We start from the raw sequence: 22,270 nt of genomic DNA on the forward strand, positions 1-22,270 counted from the left end.
AAATGTATTTTCTGAAAAAGGGTTTTCAATTTTTTTAAGTTAATAAAAAATTGCAAATGGAGAAATGAAGACAAATGCAAATATCTAAAACAAGTTACAACAAACAAATGAAATGGAATTATACAGTGACTACATCTCATGCTATAACAGATAGCATAAGATGAGTTGAGTGTTGCCCCTCATGCTTGCAACCTCAATATCAATTCATCTCTTCAGTTTCATAGTTCATTGTAGAGCTATAACAACTCCTCTCCATGCCCAGTCCAGGCAATCAATATCATTTCGTGAGGTTCTTCCGTTCTAAGGGCTCTTCAATATTGAATGGTAGAATAGCTATTATAAAGGGTTCTTTACAGGTTACAACCCCCACTACTAGTCCAACGACCTCTTCTCAACCTGGAGCACTCACTTGACGACATCATCAAGCTCTACATCAATAATTTTATTGTGATTGTGAGAATTGCACACTCTTCTAGACTCAAGTTCCCTTTCCCATTTCCTCAATATGTTCCTATACTTCCTATCAATTCTCTTCTACATTGTACAGGGCTTCCTTCATAGGGCATAGGCTGAACTAGTAATGTGTACAACAACATTTCTATCAATACTTGAAATTGAATAGAGAAATCTTACATAATATTCATATGCTGCATAAACAATGAGGCCTGGATCAAGTGTAGCGTTAAGGTTCACTACACCACTCCCACAATCAAAGGGTGTGGTGGCAATAAGAGTTATTGGAATAACTTCTCTATATTGATTTTGTGCTTGTAGGGGCTTCCCCATGTGCTCAACAACTAGTGATGTTATTTGTAATGTTGACTTGATGGGAGTAGGGCTCCAATCATGATGCTTCTGCTTCATCAAAGCTCCAATGCCAGCTATATGTGGTGTCTCCATCCTTGTCCCTAACATCATGGAAAATCCTTCTCCTTGATAATTGACTTCATGAATGCCAATAGGAGACCATGTTTCCCATATTAGAGAACGAGGAAACAAAATATTTGGCTTTAAAACATTGGTATCCTGAAAGATGGAATTCTTAATATCTGGCCCTCTAGAAGAATAGAATGTTGCCTGAGGAGTTGTACCTTGATATATAAGCTTTAACCCATTTCCAATGGAAGCCTTAGCTCCAAAAATTGTGATTTCACCTTATGGATCCCTTATTGTTGATCTGTTATAGTAATCTACAAGAATATGTGTTTGATCTACTTCTTTTATAACAATTCCGAGAATTCCCACTAGAATTGCATCAAATTTAGGACCCGAAGACGGATTCTACACATCCAGAATGAACTCGGTTGCACCTCAACTCTTTGCAATTTCTGACAGGCACCTTATAGAGGCAACACGACATGCAAAGTTGTATGAATATCCATAAACTAGAATGTTCCCTTGAATCATAGTCTTGTTAAGAGCTTCAGGGTTTTGGCAGTCACATGGACTGGATATCACATAAGAAGAATTGAGCATTGCATCAGTTCCTACAGTGAGAGCATAATATAGACCTTTGTGTGTCGGGGGTGAAATCCCAATCCCTCAAAAATATTTTCAATTTCATAGAAAAAGTGTATTTTTGTAGCAACAATCATCTACACTAGTTGTTACTAAAGTTATCCATGGACTAAAGGATACCATTGTTTTGTGATATGGATGATTATTTCCTCCGGCTTGCTCTGCAAAAACTCCTTCTTTGACAAGAAAAAGAAGGGAAACATTAAAAGGATTAAAAAATCTAGCACTTTGACCATCTGGAGTATTTGGTCCAACTGAAAGGCTCAAATTGTCTACACCATCTTCAACAGCCTAATCAATTGTAGCCACCACGTCTGTAGTAAAACCTCCAAATTGCATATACAAGGCCTTATAGACAACAATACGAGCATGAGGATCCATGCCGCTTGCCTTCTTGAATTCGTATCCATGCATCCTCATTGGCACTCCATAATTCCCTGCTACTATTGCAGTTGTATGACTTCCATGCACATCCCCATCGATAGGAGAAACAAAATCATAAGAAAGGTTAAATTATCCTACTACAATCGTAGCAGCTACAAAATGTTGAGCACCAACAATCTTCCCATTACATAATTTCTTATTAGTATCATGGTTAACCTTGCATTTTCTTGTATGGCTGGGAATAGGTCCATAATATGGATAATTGTGAATTGAAAAGATTGGATGCTGAGGGTAGATCCTTGTATCAATAATTCCAATAACAACCCCTTCCCCTTCTCTCTCTTCCCCTCCTCCACTTGGCCACACTCCAGATGGAAGGCCCAAAAACTCTGGCATGTGAGTTTTCAACCTTTTAACTTTCTAATCCTTTTGGACATGTTTTACTCCTGTAGTTTTCCTCATTTTTTCTACCTGTTCCAGAGATATTTTCACAACAAATGCATTGAGAGTATTACGGTAGATGTAAAGTTTCTTAAAGCTACCAATCTCAAGATGCTCCTCTATGCTCCTCTATAAGCATGTCATGTTGCTTTTCTAGGTGCAGAGAATAGAATTCAACAACTTCACTTTTACTATCAAGTTTCTATCTGGACACAATAGTCCTCAAAGCCTTATATGGAGCCTCTGTATCAGTGGAGATAAAGTCTAAAGCAGGTAAGATGAGGAGAAGAAGATGTGTAAGGGAGGGAAATGTTTGCAAATAATTATGGAAGAGGATGTTGTGTCAGTCGAGAGATGAAAAAACGTGCGGGTAGGGAAAAATGGTTTGAAAGCAAGTTGTATAGATGGAAAATTTTTGTTGGTTGGAGAGACAAACAGATGGAATAGTTTAACTAGTTGTAAAGGAAATTAAAGCTATCCCATTGGCTAGGGTGAACACTATTTACCCATCCCAAACCAATAGAGAAAATGACTTTTGGTGTAATTAGAATAGAATCTTGGATGACAATTATCAATATTATAAAAATGAGGTATGTGCCTCTTGATGGGTGTGGAATTTCATGTTTGTTGGTAAACTTCACATTTTATTTAAACTATGTATGATCAAGGGCGTGCCATAAACTCATTGGCCACTTTATTTAGCATGAGCTGATGTGATATTTTTGTGGCCTTTCTAGAGAGGACATATAACTTTAGTCTCCACACGATCACTAACAAAAGCTCATGTTATATTACTATGGCTTTTCTATAGAGGACATAGAACTTTAATCTGCACAAGATCACTAACAATATCATTTGCAATATTTTCATATACTGCCATAATAATTTGGACAACATGTCTTCATATAAATATTTTAGGATTAATATTCATCACAAATTCAATTGGAATAATAGTGTTGAGATAAAGAAGAAAGCTTATTATGAGCTTGAAAATTATTGTAATTAGTGGACCTTAGCCTATCAAATAAGGAAATTATCATGTTTGAGACTCTCATCAACTTTTTTTCACTTGTAAAGTTTGGGGATGTACTACTGATGGAAAATATTGGAGAAAAATACAATAGATTCAAAATAATTTTATAACCTGTAATATCAAAATTAAAGGAAATGCACTCAATTCTATGCTCCTCATAGAGGCGAGTCATTCCTCATTGAGACCATGGATATGATTAGATACATAATATACAAGAAATACATTGAAAAGAATTTTATAACCTATAATGTCAAAATTAAAGGAAATACATTCAATCCTATCCTCCTTATAGAGGTGAATCATTCCCCATTGATGCCATGAATATGATTATCTACTTAATATACAAGAATAAGATAAACAACATGGAAGACAAGATGTTCCCTAAAGTTAATTTGAACACAAGCCAAAACCACCTATGGCTCAAATGGGGATGGCACAAAGATGCCAAAATCTTACCTAAATCTTTGGGGAATAAGAAGTCATTTTGAAGAATACTGATATTAAAAATATTATTATATCTAAATTTAAAGAGAATTTATGGTGTGATAAATAATTAGAGGATAAAAGAAATTCAAGAGACTAAAACCAAGCGATCAACCCTAATTTAGAAGATCAAAAGTATCCATTCCAACTAGCATAAAGAAGACAATCAATATTGGTAAAATAGGAACAAACTTTCATGAGTAACATAGTGAAACCAGACATTACACAATACTCAAAACACCATGGGTTGAAACGAATATCATCTTTGTGAAGTTAAGAGGATTGAAGCTAAAAACAACGTCTCTTAAGAAGCCATGATATACACAAATTAGATCATATTTTTAATATATTTGTCATATCAATCTTCCTAACTTTCTAACTCAACAAAAATATGATGAACATGGAATTCTTATTTTAATAATTATTTTGCATAATTTTTATTAAATACATCTAAATAATATCTTACCTTTCATTAAATGTTAACTATCATTATCATTTATAAATGTGTTCCTAAAACATTTCACTTAATGTAAAAATTAAAGTATTTTATTTATCGTAGTTATTCAAATATTTTTATTAATATTTTTTAAACAAATAACGTATCGACTATCCCATAATCTATAAGACCTATATATTACAAAAACAAAATTCTAATACAATAAAAAATAATGTCTCTAATAAATTTTAGAAAAACCAACATATATTATTCTTTAATGAAAAGATGGATAAATCTAAGAGATTAAATATTCAATATTTTAGTAACTCGCCAAGCAAAAGATTTCTAAGTTAACTTATTTCCTTAAAGTCATCATTTAAACTCTAGATATATAATACACTCTCGATATATAATACAAGATGTTGCAAATTTCCATAAACAATGAAAAACAAAATAAATGTTAGAAGGTCATTTTTTACCAAAATTCATGAAAATGAGAAGTAAATTAAGTATAATAAAATAAAACCAATATTTATGAAATGAGAAGGTGGGGTGTTCCAAGTCTTCGTGGAGAAACTTGTTAGCTTCAAATTTTTTTCATCATGTTAGAGAAAATAGATTTTACGTTTTCAATATTCCAAAATAAATATTATATAAATAATTTTGTAAGATAGAATTGGTTTTATATATTCTATAATTAAGAGAGATTTGTTTAATATTTGATTTGTTTTTGTGATTTCAATAAGGAATGTTTTTATTAAAAGTAATTAATAATTTATTTGTATGTGTAAATATAATTTATATATAAATATTTCATTTAAAGTGGATATTGAAATATTTTATTTATAACTAATATTGAAATATTTTTTCTATTTTTTCTATGTGGTTCAAGTATACGAGAGATTTGTGACCGTTACATCCACTAAATATTTGTACTATGTATATCTACTCTAAGGGGTCACTTCCTGTTGAATCAACCACACTAGGTAGATCCACTTGAAGGGATCACTTCTTGTTGGCTCAACCACAAAGCCTCACCCTAAGGGTGTTGAGAGAATTGAACCTATTTGAATTAAGACTTTTGTGAGTAGAATTATTTAGATATTTGTCTTCTAGACCCATCACATAAAATAATTGATTGACCACACGTTTCAAACAAATAAATGGCGTTCATCATTAGGATGAAAAGATAAAGAGAATATGATCCAACAGGGTATAAAAAGGGGAGGAAGGAGTCTAAGAACTAAAAAATTAGGTCAAAACCTAGTTTTTTAGTTCTTAGACTCCTTCCTTCCCTTTTTATTTGTTGGTTCGAAACCAGTGGACAACTAATTCTTTTATGTGAGTGATCTTGGAGGCAAAGATCTAAACAGTTCTACTCACAAAAGCCTCCAATAAAAACTTAGATGTAACAAGTTTGTAACTCCTCAATAGAAAAATAATGCTACCAATTGAGTTAACCTTCAAAACTATTTTTCTTATCAACTCTATATTAAACATTAAAAAAATTACATCTTTCCCCATATTAAATTACAAAAAACATTTATAATATTATAGTAATATATAAAATCATATGTTATTTCTCCATCATCCAACATTAACATTTTTCTTTCCACATCATCAAAAATATGCTCCTTAATCTCCTTTATGTTGATTGATTTGCTTTGCCTCCTCAATCTCCTTAACTCGCAGACACATCTAGAGCTACACCAACAGATGAAGAGAGAGTTCATGTAAAGTGCACATTGTCATTTATATTTATGGAAGTAGTATGTACTTTAAAATAAGATTTATGGACTTTAGGGATACTTTGGAAAACAAATATTAAAAAAGAAAAGTAACAATAGTGTACATAAATTTTGATGGTTGAAATATGTGAAGTCAAAAGGAAAACAAATTATTCATGGTTTTCTTACTCTTTTGATTAATTAGAATGAAGTGAAATGGACATGAACGTGGAGCTCACTTTTTAATGATGAAAACCAATGATTATATGAACAAAATGGTAGGGATTGACGCCAATGAGTTTTTAAAACGGTGCTTGTTTTTATACTGTTAAATAAAATCACGTCTCATTTTTGGAAAAAAATTATGTTAGATGTGTATTTAGTTACAATATTATGAAATAATCTAATTATTTTAGGAAAAAAAAATGTATATATAGAAAGCGGGGCTTAAATGGTGATATTTTTTTAATTATTTTATATACATAGAAAGTGAGGTTTAAATGGGTCATATTTTTTAAAATTTTTAATAAAATAAATTAATTGTGGTAACATTAATAATGTTTTACATTTAGTTTATAATTTTAAATTTTATTACTTAAATTATGTAAAGAAATATTCAAGATTATACCTATGTTTATATTTACATCATTAATGTTAATTGGATTTTATGTCATTTTCTCTTTTGGTTTGATGAATTGACTTCCTTTTTTTTTTTATGAATTTTCATTTATTTGGATTCTTACTTAAAGAATTATGTGGGACATATCACTTTTCAGTTTCATCTTAAGTTTTTTCCTCCCACCACTTTCATCTTTTTCTTCAATTATAGAGTATTGAATTCTCAATGCAATGATTGATGCAGATGATGATAGTTTATTTTAGAAATAAAAAGATCTATTTAAAAATTGATGATTAGGGTTGTCTAAATGACTTGCATGTGGTTGCATATATTCCTTACATGCCTCTAAAGTATTCAACATTAAAGGTAGTGCATAACCTAATAGTTCACATCAAATCCTGTGAAGTTACCAATATCGTGTTCTAATTAATGCATAACTAATGCATGTTTTAATTCTACATTGTGGAAATATCAAAACCTATATACCAAATAATATAAACCAAAGTGTCATTTATCTTAGATTAAAGTGACTATTGTACACACATATTTTAATCCTTCTTAATATTTACTGTTTTTACCTCCATTTAGTTCATTGTTCATGTCACCCCTCTCATTACAATGAATAATGTATGTATGGGACTATTACAATGGAATGTTGAGCCATCCATAGATTTCAATTAGCTTTGGATGGAATAGGTCTATAGGAATATATTCATGTAGGCTAACAAGAAATCAAAAGGAACAAACCATCTTAATATTTTTTTCCATATGTTTACTATAGTTGTATTTACGAAGATCACTTGAGCCCCTAAACCGTGAGCAACCCTTTTTCTCTTCAATCCTCTCAAATTTGTCATCACGCTAGTGTCAATAATAAGGTGGAACCTACATTAAACCCTTATGGATGTAGGCAAGAGGTATTGGCCATCTAGACTTCCATGGGTATGGAGATCACCATGGGTATATTACACCCTATTAATTCTCATAGGCTTCCCTTTTTATAGAATTTAGAAGAGTAATGCATATAAATCACTTTAACTATCTAATGCAAGACTTGCACACTCTAATGGTCATAGGTGTTTTGGGCATTATTTTCTACTTATAATATACACTCTTTCACACATCAAGTACATGTTTTAATATCCTCATTGCTTCACATAAGGTTTGAAATGTGAACACATTTGTATAGAGTTTAGGCTATACATGGTATAAGTAAATTATGACTGTTATGCTAGTATAATAAAATTGCACTTCTTTTCTTTATTTTGAAATTTTGAACTCTTCCATAACATTTTTGCCTAATTGTTGAAAAGTATTCAAATTTGATGTTTGATGAGTCATACTTAGGATCCTAAGTTTGTTGCACTCAATAATATAATTAGGGACTTACTCAAATGACATATGGCCGAAATGGAATAGCTAAATTTAGACATAATAGTTTCAAGAGGACCCACTAACAACAGAGTTAATGAAGATTCACTAAGGCAAAATGCAAAAATCTTTTGAGTAATATGTATGTTTTTATATATCCTTGGATTTTGGCACCCTTTCAATTATTTAATGACAAAATTTGGATGTTGGGCTTATTCTTCTTAGTAATCATATGTGGCTAACTTATGGACCTACTTTCCCTACCCTTGGCATTCTTCTTTATACCTATTTATGTGGTGTGACCTAGGAGTCTCTCTACAATCACCATTATTATGATAGTAAATTAATATATCGTTCCTTTGGTATTTAGTATATAATCCAACTTCAATCACTATAATTACCATGGGAACACTAGTTGGCTTTACTTTGTAACTTCAAACAACATCTAGTACTCTTAGTATGCAACAATTGTCAAAGAATAAGTAAATATGAATATATTATGTATCTAGACGCATGCATCAAAAGCATGTCTTCCTATGCTCCCCAACTAAAATTAGAGGAATAATAAGTGATCTATTAGTATGTAAGTCCACTAACTCAAGAGTGATAGAAACATAAAGGTAGAGACACACATGGAGCTTAACCCCACTAACTAATTAAGGTAGTGAGTGGTATGAACAAATGCACTTATGTTTCTAGTTTTTTTATGATGTCCTTAGAGGTGAGCACATAATTTAAAATAGATAGACAAACTTGGTTAAAGTGTATTTCATAATAAAAACATCCATTAGATTCTTTTACTTAACTAGTAACTCAAATTTGACTTAACATTTTTTATGATCATGATGATTTCTCTTTGTAAGAATGACAAAGTTACATTTAGTTGGAATTTTACATTGTATATAGATAATTCATATCTGTACGATTGGTTTAAATCATTCTAATGCAATTGTGTAGGCCATTTTAATGCAATTGGAACATAAGCCTAAATGAGCCATACTTTCCTTATTTACCACCATATTTTACATGTAGTATCTCTTCTTTTACATTGTAACTTTGAAAGGTTTTATTTGATACCACAATAATAGAATTTCCTACAATTTTTTATTAGATTTAAGACTAATTCTCCTTGAATCATTCAAATTCAACTGAAGAGATGCTTGCAAAGGATGAAAATGTAGTATCAAAATTTTAAAATCTAGCTCCATTATGCATTGGGAAGACTCTCTTATTTCAAACTACAATATATTTTGTCATTGTAACTCAAATTTGTACATGTTTCTTTCCCATGGGGTGTAGAATAGATGATGATGGGGTGTATTGTTAAGTCACTATGTGATGTGAAAGTCATCGGTTCAAAACTCTGCATGAAAAATCTAGTAATGTTCATGGATAATGTAGCCTAGGCCAAGTGCAATCCTCAAGTGATTTTGATGCCCCTCGGTCATAGTTTCTCAAGACAAAGGTTAAGGCTATAGTCATCTTTGGAGGACACATACAACTTGAAAAACAAACAGAAAATTGTACATGTTCCTTGGATTTTTTCAATGACAATAATGGGTACATTTTGCATTAGAAAGTTGTTTCATCTACACTAGGTAGCATAAGAATAAAAAAATATAGATTTGAAAACATGATATTTATAAACTGGTCAAAAACTAGGACCTTGTCATCTAAAAAAAATGGCAACCCTTTGTAGAGGATTCTAAAGCTTCTGTAAAAAATATCTAAAGTTAAACATAATTTACAAAACACTAATAATTAATACTTAATAAAGGCATGATGACTGTAAACTTCAAATTGCATCTATGTTATGGCCTAATAGTTCTGGTTTGTTAAAGAATGTAACTATTTTTTGTCTTCATAATTGTATTTAAGTCATGATGTAATATATTTGGCAACAAAAGGAAAATAATTATAAAAAGAAAAATTATTTTATTTTATGAGCATGTCAAGAAATGGAATTATTTTGTCCCAATTTCCTCCACCATCAAGTCATCCTACCCACAATTCAACTCAGCCTAATAATGGAGCCTCAAACCACTATATATAGGTAGGAACTAGACCTTGTTTGAGAGAAAGATATAGATGATTTGATCTAAAATTTTAGATAAAAGAAGAAATTGTGAAATACTAAGGGAAGCCTCTGTCCAATCATCAAAAGGACCAACAAAGAAGACAATAAGTCTAGTGAAGGAAGAGAAATTCTAAAGTTTTTGTCACATTCTCTCATACATGCTATGAGACTAAGATAATTGGAGGAATAAGCTTCAAGGTTGGGGAGAAGGTCAATATTTTTTTGAAACGATGATGTCGACTAAAGGAATATTTTAATTAAAGAAGATTTGACTAAAAGTTTGACTTGGGAAGTTGACTTGATGGTTGAAGGAGAGCGTGTAAAGTCTTGGTTATCTCAATCTCATTTGAATCTACTAGTGGAAGAGTTTGACTGGGTTTTCCCCTCCATGGGGGTTTTTCCTGGCTACGTGCCTATTTGTTGTGTTTTTGATCTTCATTGATTTGCATTTGTATTGATAATAGTTACAAAGACTAATTGATAAGAAACATCAAAAGATAGTGTCAAAGACTAAAGAAATCAAATTATATAACCACTAATTAAGTTGTCCTAGATTTATCAACATGGTATCAGAGCAAGGTTCATTGGCATAAGGGAATTTAGAAGGTCACAATAATAGTAGACGACTAATTCCCTAGGACTGATTTTCTAGAAGGAAAGGTTTGAGAAAAGAAGTTGACATTATGGCCATGTCCCCTGTGATTAGGCCGCATGCTTGAACAATACGAGTTAAGTAATTTGGAGAGTATTAGGATCATTATTCTTGAAGACCGAAATACTAGATTAATAGCCCATTCAAGGTTGAATAATTTGGTAGAAGGAGAAAAGTGCTCATAATATATTTTAAGGTATGAAATCAAATTTATAATCAGAATAATCTGTGACCTCAGGGATCCTAAATCTTCATAAGAATATGCATTTTTGTGGATAATCACATCAAGAAATAGAGACACATTTTAGGGCTAGACAACTAGCAAGAAAAGGACCAAGTGTCGAGATGATTGGAGGCAATGTAAGCATACTTAAAAGGATCAACTTGAAACTGCAGTCACAAAGACCCGTGCATACATAAAAATAACAAGACCAAAATTTGGAATATTTTTTACAGTCACCTATATAAAGTTTGAATTTTGAACATAGATATAGTAGTTGAGATCACTATGGAGAAAAGTGAATATATGTATGATTAGAGAGATCCAAAAATGGCATCCCCAAAATTAGTGAATTTTGTAAGTTTTATGCATAAAAAAGTGGGCACATTCTGAGTTAAGAAGGACTAGGGATAGTCCTTGAAGCAAGAAAAGAGACTACTTTGAAATCAAAACCAAATCTCAGAAACCTATATCCAAGTTTTGTTTGCTGGCTAAGGAAGTTTTCAGTTTTTTGTGGTTTGTATTCATAAGTACCCGAGTACATATATAAATAATATATAAGCTCTATTACTCACTTAGAAGGATCACAATGTTTGGTATAGTAAGACTCGTGTTGAGAAAGAAAAAATAACAGTCTTTTAAACTCCATCAATTCATGGAATGTTAAAAGAGATTGAGCTCATTCTTAGAAACCTATGCTACAGTTAATAGAAAGAAACTTGCGGTCCTCATAAAACTCAAGTAAGTATTGTTACACAAAAATATAGTCACCATGATTATTTGCAGTCAGTATGGTTCTATCATCACTTGTACTGTCCCCCTAAGCAAGTCACAGACCTCAGTTCTTCAAGTCAAGCTTTGAAAATGGGAGAAAGACATTAAAAATCAATGAAACTCTGGTTCCGCACTTTCTCTCACTGTCACCTGCGGTCCCGCACCTTCTGTTTACAAAAACTGCAGACCTGCCCGCTCTGTCCCTAAAGGTGTGGGTGCGGACCCCTGTGAAAGTCAAAAGGCACAAGTTTTATCTTAAAAAAACTCACTTTGGGTTAAATCTAGAGGATTCTAGAAGGAATTTTGATGTGGATTGTTCACTCTGAGGTGGTTCATGCATCCCAAAAGAGAAGGAGCTAATCCCTTGATGAGAGGAGCTATCCCTTTGAAGGAGGGTTTTATCCCTTTGAAGGAGGACCTAGTAACCTCCCTCCATTGCACTATAAATTCAGGCATTGGGCTGGTTGCTGGAGAGGTTAGAAGCTGAACATTTTTTAGGGTAAATGGTTGTGAAATCAAAAATTCCTAGTTGAGCTTAAGAGGAGAGATCACATACCTTTTTGGCTTCATTGGGGAGTGAGTGAAACTTGTCAAAGTAGAGGAGACTTCTTGCTAGACCTTGGGAGGAGCTTGTATAGCATCAAGGCACAGGTTGTAAAGTTCTTCTTCTTTTAAATTAATACAATCAAACTCATTTTTCTCAACAAGTATCTCATGTTATTTGTTTCATGGACTCCTTGACTTTCATGTTAAATGTGTTTTATGATATTGGCTTTTCAGGTGCTATTTAATTTGTTTGCCTTGTTTATGTTTGCAGATTCGGGACAAAGGAGCTCATTTGGATTGAAGGAGCAAGGGCATCCACAAACTTGCGTTGGACCTAAGGTAGGCCCTAAAAACACTTGTTTGCCTTTGTTTATTAAAGCATATTTAGAGAAAGATAGTGTCTGGTTGGTTTTCTTGTCATTAGGTCTTCTTTAGATTCTAGGAAGGTCTATCTTGTCTGCAAGATCGACTTATTCCGTGTGACAAAATGGCGACCATACTGGGGACTTGATTGTTTTCCTTGTTTTTACTTTGACCTGAGAAACTGTGTTTTTGTTTCTGTTTTTTGGCTTGTTGTGTGTAAAATTGGGTATAGTTTGTAGATTTAGGGTTATTTTTTGTTTTTCATATCTTTGGGAGAGGACCGCACCCCAACCGTTTGACACAGTGCGTACCTATCTGCACCTTTTCTTTTAGCACAGAGCGGGACCGCACCTATGTCAACTGTGGGCCTGCGGACCCTGTAAAAATTTTTAAAAACCTAAGATTTCCTTTGTTAGTCAGCTTAGTTTTTGTTTAGAAATTGTTATCCACTGCCCAGACCTGCATATAACCTGTCAGAAGCTTTCCTTAGGTTGATTTCATTAGTGTTAGGGTTTTAGGTGAAATTCCTAGGAGTTTTTGCTTGTTGGGCCTGTTTTTCATTTTGGTTGTGTAGTGGCTCTGAGCTTAGAAGCTGTAGGGACTTCAGATCACCTTAGTGTCTACCAGCCTTCTTATGAGTCTGACCATTTATGAAATCTCCCCTTGTTGAGGAATCTTCTTTGAGTTTTCTCTTTATAAAACTTCGAAAAGCTTGTGTTTAAAAGTTTGGATTTTCATTTTCAAAAAGAAAACAAAATTGGTTGTTCTTGACTAATTTTTGATTCTGCATAAATTGTTCCTTAGCTCACATTTAGCTAAGTAAAACATCCTTAAAAAAGACATCTAGTAGGCTTTGAATTCAAGTAGGTTTTTATAATTTATAGATATCAAAGTTGGTCATTTCCATAGTTTTGAGTGTTTTATTAAAAGTATAAAAAATCTCTTTTGAAAAAAGTTTGCTTTGTAGTGGTTGAGTGCTTTGAAACGAAAAAGGGAAATTTTTGTGAAATAACTAGTTGTCTCGTTTTGAGTGCATTGGAAAGGACAAAAGCTCTTCTTTTAATTTGTTTCTTAAGAAGGATTTGTGTTTACAAAGTATTTGCATTCTCAAACTCTTTCTTAGTTTAGAAGTTCATCGAAGAGAAAAAGATTGTTTAAATCATCTTAGGTGCATTTTTAGTGATTTTGATTCGAGTCTTCATACCATGAGTTTCATCTCCGCACCTTTTGACTTAAACAAAAACCAATAAAAAATAACGCTCAAAGTAAAATTCATCTAGTAACATTTTTATTTCTAGGGCTCTGATACACCAACTTAGCTTAGACTAGTGTCTTGGAGTAGGAGAGTAATTAACTCTCCAAGACAAGTAAAAACAAACAAGTAGTTGTATCTTGTGGTAGGGAAGAAATCTAATTGTTGCATTTATGCTCTGGGAAAGCTCCTCTTAAAGGAGAAGCACGAGATCGTGTCCGAACCAGTGTGGGAATCAATCCTTCCTCATTGGGAATGACGCCAGATATTCACGTATTAAAAACGGTAAACCTTGGATTAACCATTGTCGAGGAGCTTGGGGTCACTTGTTGGTAAACCTTGGATTATGTCAAGGAGCCTTCAAGGGAATTGAGCTTGTTACTCTACCCTTGTGTGCGTATCGGATCGTAGACTGTTCCCCCAGGTATATTTGTTTCAGTTGGTAACCTTAGTGGCCATATTCTTTAGGATTCTTCCTAAGGTGACAGTGGTGGGAAGATCCCACTATACCTAGAGCAGACGTCGGCTAGACTCACTTGGATTTTCTGGGGGGTTCTCTTCACTCAAGATGGTTAAGTGGAGGAACTTGTGCCAGTCTATTCATTAAGCAGGTTGCTGGGGTAACTGTTCCAACCACCATTTCTGTATTGAACTCTACGACGTTGGATTTCATCACCAACTAGTGTTTTTAATACGGAAAGTTACTGTTTGTGTGTGTTTGATCTCCTAGATTCTTTAGGCGTGTGATTCAAATTTGTTTGGTTCTTTAGAGACTTTAGGTGGTTTTCATTGAGATTTTACTTTGTTTGCGTGTGAAGTAGTTAAAAGTTTTTAACTGTGGTTGAATTACCAAGGCAGTCCCATACACTTCGGGGCCAACCTCCTGAGTTTTTAAACATGGCTGAATTACTGAGGAAGTCCCGTAGACTTCAGGGCCAACCTCCTGAGGAAGTACCGAGCCAACTTGAAGGCTTGAAAGTCCTCGTAACTCCTAGAGACAGTAGAGTTGGGTCACCTGAAGAAGGAGAATCTTCTTTGATAGTACATCCTAATTTTCAAACGTTAGTGGTAGATTATAATCCACAGTAAGTGTCTGTTTCCGAAGTTACTGGTAGCTTTTCATCTACTAGTGATATAGGTGAGGAACCCGAAATATCCGAGCCTGAAAGTGAATTTGCTGCTACTCCGACATCGCGGTTTGTTTCTCCAGCTTCTAGTGGTCCTGGTTCACCTAGGGTAGAAAGAGTAATCACCCAAGATCTTCCTTTTGGACTTATCGCTATTGACGAACTTACTACTTAGGAAGAAGAAGTAGGCATCCCTATCCCTGAAAATCAACCTGTTATTGAGCTAAGGGAGCGTGAATCAATTTTTTATAGTCCACCTAGGAGTATTACTTGGTATCTTTCTTTGTCTAATTTCTTAGAAAACCCAGGGTTAAGTTTTTCACCACCTCGCGCTCCTTATCACCCAACACCTAGAGGTTATTATCCTTCGTTAAATATGTCAGGATAGTCATCCATGTTTACTCAATCACCTGATTCCTTTTTGTACGGCGGTCCTTCTGTTCCCTCTGGGTATCAGTCACTTTCTGGTACTTTTTTGGGAGCATCTCCTCAACCCATTGATCAAGGGTTATTAACTGGAAGCAATGGTACTAAGCCATTGAGCGTAGAAGACATTCTCATGATGTTAGGTTCTATTCCCAATCCTCAACCTCAAGGTGGCCAGTTACCGCTTAGGGGGCAGCCTCAATTATCACCTGGGGGGCAACCTCAAGGTACTCAATTTGCATATGGGGGGCAACCTCAAGGATAGTACATACCTACGGGACAGTACGTTCCTCAAGGTCAACCCTAGACTCAATATGTACCCCAAGGTCAACCCCAGTATCAATTTATACCTCAAGGTCAACCCTAGTATCAGTACGTGCCTCAAGGGTATCAACCCCAAGGTCAGTACTCGAACCAACGTTTCCAACCACCCTTCGGTCAAACGTATGTGCAAGGAACAGGAAATGTACCTTTAAATTATCAATCCTACCCTCAACCCGGTTATGGTCCTCAATATTCTCAACCTATTATGGGTTAGTACCCCGGAATGAATATAGTGTGGGGTCCGTCGCAAACTCAACAGGTGTTGTAGCCAAATGTATAGTTGTCATCTCAAACTGGACAACCCTCAGTTTCTGGTACACCCTAGCAACCAGTCCAGTCTAACATTCAAACTTCTGTACCTTCGGTAGTTTCTCAGTCTGGGCCTAGTACGCCTCGTACTCTGCCTCAAACGACTGCTACAACTGCCGCAACATCTGTTCAATCTACCCCACCTACTTCTGGAGTATCGACAACTCCGATTTCTACTGTTCCTGTATCTACTCCTCAGACATCTTTACCATCGTCTGGATCCATGATTCAAACTTCGGTTTAGATGCCTGTAGGACAACCTGGTTCAACTACAGTTGTCACAAGTCAACCACAATTTACTTATCAATCGTACCAGGGACAGTACCAATTCGGTCTTGTTGTGCAGCAGCCAGTCTATCAATATCAACCATACCCTGGGTACACTTATCAACAACCTAAACAACCCCAGTACGGTCCAGTTAATCCTGGTTTTCCGGGAGGATACAATATCCCAAATGCAATTCCTATTCCTAGTTATCCTGGATATCCTCCTCCTCGGGCTGGTCTCATGACCCAGAGTTTTTGGGATCCTAATCGTCAGTTACCGTTTATCGCAACTTTGGACTTGCCTGACTTGTTGCACCTAACGAACGATCCCATTAATTATCTTCCGTTTTGGCCGCCAATGCCGAATAAGTTGCCCAGTGACATTCCTAAGTTCGAAGGTAAATCAGGAGAGGACCCGTCGAACCATGTGATGACTTACCACCTCTGGTGTGTGTCTAACTCCATTTCAAATGATTCAATCCGTCTTAGACTTTTCCAGTGCACTCTAATTGGTCTCGCGGCCAAGTGGTACATTGAGTTACCGTGAGGCACTTTTTATAATTTTAGTCAGTTAGCTACCTCGTTTTTAACTCATTTTCAGTTGCCAGTCCGATATGACAATGGCACGGAATTGTTAACTTCGTTAAAGCAATCGACATCCACTTGCATTTCAGATTATATTCATGAGTGGAGACGTCGACGGCGTTTAGTGAAGGTGTTTATTCCGGATCAGATCTTGGCTGAGTGGTTTGTAAAATCTTTGTTGCCAAAGATCACTGAAGATGTAGCTAAAGCCGAAGTTGTTACTGAGGAGCAAGTAATTGCTCAAGTACAGTACCTTGACTTGGTCTATACTCAATCAGGTACGTTACCTGAGAAAATCCCCGAGCTTCCCAAGCAAAATCAAATCGCTGCAGCTCCTTCGGGATCTCATGCCACCGAAGGTATGATTGGTACGGTCAACACTAAAAGTAAGAAGAAATCTTCCAAGAATTCTTCTCCTATCATAACCTTGCCTGATTCCCCAACAAGAGATTCTTCTGCAGAGATTTCTGCCGATATTCACATTGTAGAGTCATCTACAACCAAATAAAAATCCGGTGGGAAGAAGAAAGGAAAGAAGAAGAATAAAACAGACAAAAATTCAAAGGAGAAACCTGAAAAATCGGAATCCAATGATGAAAAGCGCAAACCTCGTTATCCTTGTCTCATTTGTGACGATGAACATTTTACGAGAGACTGCCCTCATCGCGCAGAGGTTGCGAAGATTGTCAAAGGTTCCCAAACTCCTGCTGTTTTGAAGGATCCTTTTCCAACTCAAGACAGTAAGATGATAGGTTCGTCCTCGAGTGCCAATGAGGAACCCATACTGATGATGTCCCATGTTAGGATTGCGACTCGATCGCAAGATTATGGTAGTAAAAGTCCTGTTGATGGTAAAGAAGCAGAATCTTCTCATCCTAATCCATCAACCTCAGCTCCCGGTTCCGATCCACTATAAATCGAGAAACCTAATCCAGACTTGGTAATCAAACCGCCCGCCAAGGGTATACTTCGAAAGTCAGCTTTCAATCCACATGCGAGAGCGGCTCAAAATTATAACATTGTTGAGGATTTAGCTGTTTCACCCTCAGCAATGTCGGCTTTGGAAGTGCTGTAATCATGTCCAGCACAACGTAAATTACTTTTGTGGGCTATAGGAGCTGTTGACGTTCAGGACTCGAACTTAATAATTTTTGATCTAGAAAATAGTACACTGCGTTTGCCTCATCAAATGGCTTTCCAGATTCCAGTGATAGTCAAAAACAACCCTATTCATTGGACTGTAATTGATGAGGGATCCTCAACGTGTATTATGTCGATACAGTGTTGGAGATTGCTTGGTTCTCCTACGCTAAATCAATCCCCGACGATTCTAAAGGCCTTTGATGGCAGTGGGTTTCATCCTTTTGGCATTCTACAGGATTTGCCTATAAGGGTTGAAGGAAAAACTGTTAGTCTAGATGTGGAGGTGGTTGATGCCCCTCTAGATTACAACCTTCTCTTGGGTCGAAGTTGGTCTTACGCTATGACAGCGGTCGTTTCATCGGTCTTTCGAGTAATAAAGTTTCCACATAATGGAAAGATCGTAATAATAGACCAACTGGCTTACTTTTCATCCGACCCAGCCTCTTCTGAGAGTATTCAACATGTCAGTAAAACGACTATCCCATATAAGGATGTTGGAGTAGGACTAGTTAAAGATGCCAGTTTACTGGGAACTTTTCCTTTTCCTCCGATCAACGCATCGTCTTCATTTGCAACCATTCATATGATCACATCAGTCACCATTATTTATGATGATCCTTGGATCATTCCTTCTGAATCTGAGATAGACTCATTTGTTGATGTCATGCCTTTGAGTCCATATGAAATTGCATATGAAGCCGTGCAATCGTTTACCGACCCATTTTCAACCAAAAATGACTTCATGAATGTGGTTCGTGAGGAATCACTTTTCACATCAACCTTGGATTTAATCACGTTTTTTGAACTTGTTCACTTTGACGAGCAAATTTGCAAAATCCTATGTGTAGATGATTTACCATGGGAAGATCTCCATCACAGATCTTTGTTTTTACCTGAGAATGATCGTTTTGAAAATGATTTCTCATCAATTTTTACGACTGAATATGTCAAGGAACCTTAGAATCCAATGAAACATCCTGATTCAGAGTTAAATTTGGGAAACATCTCTCGAACTATTCGTATTGACATTTCGGTTAAGCCTAGAATTATTGAGAACATTCATATAGGTGCCTCGTGTACAGATGATGAAATTCAACTATATAAGGCCCTATTTCAATAATTCTGCGACATGTTTGCCTGGTCCTATGAGGAAATGCCAGGAATTGATCCCGCGATTGTTGTTCATGACATCAAGACTTACCTGGATGCTAAACCCGTTCGGCAATGTTTGTGTCAGATTCGCCCAAGAAAAGCTGCTGCAATTAAAGCAGAAGTTGAAAAATTACTCAAAGCAGTTTTCATTTATCCGATCCCGTTAACGGATTGGGTATCGAATATTGTTCTGGTTAACAAAAAGCAGGGAACAATAAGAATATGCATCGATTATGGGGACATTAATCGAGCCTGTCGAAAGGACAATTACCCAACTCCCTATATCGATCAAATTATTGATGATTGTGCCGGCAGCGAAATATTCTCCTTCATGGATGGTTTTTCCAAATACAATCAAATCAATATTCTACCTGCTGATCAACCAAAAACGGCTTTCATTTGTCCATGGGGGACATTTGCTTATTGCAAGTTACCTTTTGGGCTCAAGAATTCCGGAGCAAATTTTCAAAGGGCCATGTCTTATGCGTTTCATGACATCAAGCACATTGTGCAACCGTATCTCGATGAATTGCCTGCTCATTCATTACATCGAGCTGATCACCTCGTCCATTTACGAGCAATCTTTATGAGGTGTAGGCGTTATCGGATTTGGTTGAACCCACATAAATGCGTTTTCTGTATAGAAATGGGTCGATTACTAGGGTTTGTAGTTTCGAAAGCCGACATTCGCGTCGATCCCTCGAAGGTCGAAGCTATCGTCAACTTGCCTCCTCCTTCGAGTCTTCGCCAACTCCAAAGTTTGCAAGGGAAAGAAAATTTTTTATGACGATTCATTCCTAACTACGCCGAGGTTACAAAGGGTTTTACCCGGTTGTTGAAACAGAATACTCCATTCTATTGGGATGAGATAGCTCAGAAATCTTTTGATGCACTTAAACACGCGTTGACCCATGCACCGTTATTGCATCCTCCCAACTAGAACCAGGATTACTTCTTGTATCTCGCCGCCTCTCATTCCACTATTGGAATGGTCTTAGTTCAGGAAGATGAATTCGGAACTGAACATGTGATATATTACCTTAGTCACACTTTAAATCCAAGTGAGCTAAAATAATCACATGTGGAGAAATTGGCATTGGCAGCTGTTCAAGCTGTCCAACGTTTTCGTCACTACATTTTACTACGTAAAACTACAGTAATTTCGGATTACAACCCTATGATATACATTTTGACCAAGCAATTGCTAGGGGGAAAGTACTCTAAATGGATTATTATCTTGCAGGAGTTTGACTTGGAATTTGAGAAATCCAAGTCTAAGAAATCTTTAGTCTTTGCGGAATTAATGTGTGACTTCCCGCGTGCTGACACGGAAACTGTGGCGGAGGAGCCCATTGCGGACGAATCCTTGTTTCTAATCAGCACTTTAGATCCGTGGTATGGGGATATCATCGTTTATCTCCAGACCCAATCCTTTCGGCCAGAAATTTCAAGGTCAGAACGTCGGAAAATACGATTCTAGACCCAACAATTCAAGATTAATGGAGATACTCTTTATCGCCGTGGGGTGGACTCTATTTTTCGACGTTGCTTAGCTCATGACGAAGCTGAAACGGTTCTAAATGACTGTCACTCTGGAGCGTGTGGCGGTCATATGTCTGGATATGCCACAGCCCAAAAGATATTGTGCGATGGCTACTTCTGGCCGTCTTTATTTAAAGATTGAATTACGCGGTCCGAAAATGCCACAACTGCCAAAATTTTGATTGAAAGATGCGCGCTCCACCTGCTCCTCTCCACCCTATAATTTCCGTTGGTCCTTTTTCCAAATGGGGTATCGATTTTATTACATGTAACCCTCACTCGGCCGGGGGGCATGCGTATATCATCCTTACGGTAGATTATTTTACCAAGTGGGCCGAGGCGATGCCTACATTTGAGGCAGACGGCAAGACAACTGCAATTTTCGTGTTCAATCATATAATTGCTAGGTTTGGTGTCCCACAAGCGATAATCACTGATCATGGGCATCATTTTCGAAACGTTATGATGACTGAACTTACAGGCCAGCTTGGTTTACATCACGATAGTTCAACCCCTTATTATCTACAAGTGAATGGTCTGGTTGAATCCATCAACAAAGTTTTAGTCATCATGATCCGATGAATCTTTGGGATTCATCGGTCGAATTGGCATAACATGCTATTTTCAGTGCTTTGGGCATACCAAACTTCAGCAAAAACATCAACAGGGTTCACTCCTTTCCAACTAGTCTATGGTTTGGAAGCTGTGTTACCCATTGAATGCGAAATCCCGTCACTGCAAATGGCCATCGAGTTACTTCCAGCCACTTCCGAAGAGGAAAAACGTTTGTTATACTTGGCTCAATTAGATGAGAATCGACGTGATGCTGCATTAGCAATCAAGATTCACGCAAAACGAATGAAAGCTCAGTATGATCGAAATGTGACCCCTCGAAATTTTTCAGAAGGAGATCTAGTCTTAGTTTATGATCAAGCTAATGATAAATTAGGCGCTGGAAAATTCGTTCCTCTGTGGCATGGTCCCTATGTTGTCAAGCAAAAGCTAGCAAAAGGGGCCTATGAATTGGTAGACTTTGACGGGGACTCTTTGGGTAAACCCAGAAATGGTCTTTACTTGAAGAGGTATTATGCTTAAAGAATGGGTATGGAGATTTTTAGTTAGGATAGTTTTTTCTTTCTAGCTGGTGTGTTTTAGTTTAAACAGTGTTCTTAGCTTAGAGAGTGTTTTTTCGTCATTATTCCTGCTTATCTTGGTTTTACTCTTGATATTGCAGATGTCGATACCTCTCCAAAAATACATTGGTTTCACTGATGGTGCTTGTCGTAATACACGGAACATTTCTTCCGCAGCTTGGGTTATCTATTCGCCCTCTGACAAGTTAGTATCTATGCATGGGGTAAGCCTCGGTCAAACAACGAACAACATTGCAAAGTATAGTGCAGTGATTGAGTTATTATCTGAATCTATTTCATTTGGGATTCAGAGTTTGATAGTGAGGTTAGATTCTGAACTCGTTGTATTACAGCTTAATAGAGTGT

The 22,270-nt window shown here is 36.1% G+C and overlaps 1 pseudogene; it reads right to left on the reverse strand.

Annotated features, from left to right (window-relative positions):
- Positions 1 to 555: 555 nt before the first annotated feature.
- The window catches only part of LOC149152667 (subtilisin-like protease SBT2.5 pseudogene), a 38,389-nt pseudogene continuing 16,674 nt past the window's right edge, over positions 556 to 22,270 (reverse strand).

The sequence above is a fragment of the Pinus tabuliformis genome, chromosome 9 (assembly GCF_031772625.1).
Source record: "Pinus tabuliformis cultivar Carrire ecotype Pingquan chromosome 9, CPIR1, whole genome shotgun sequence".
In the NCBI taxonomy this organism is placed as follows: Eukaryota; Viridiplantae; Streptophyta; class Pinopsida; order Pinales; family Pinaceae; genus Pinus; species Pinus tabuliformis.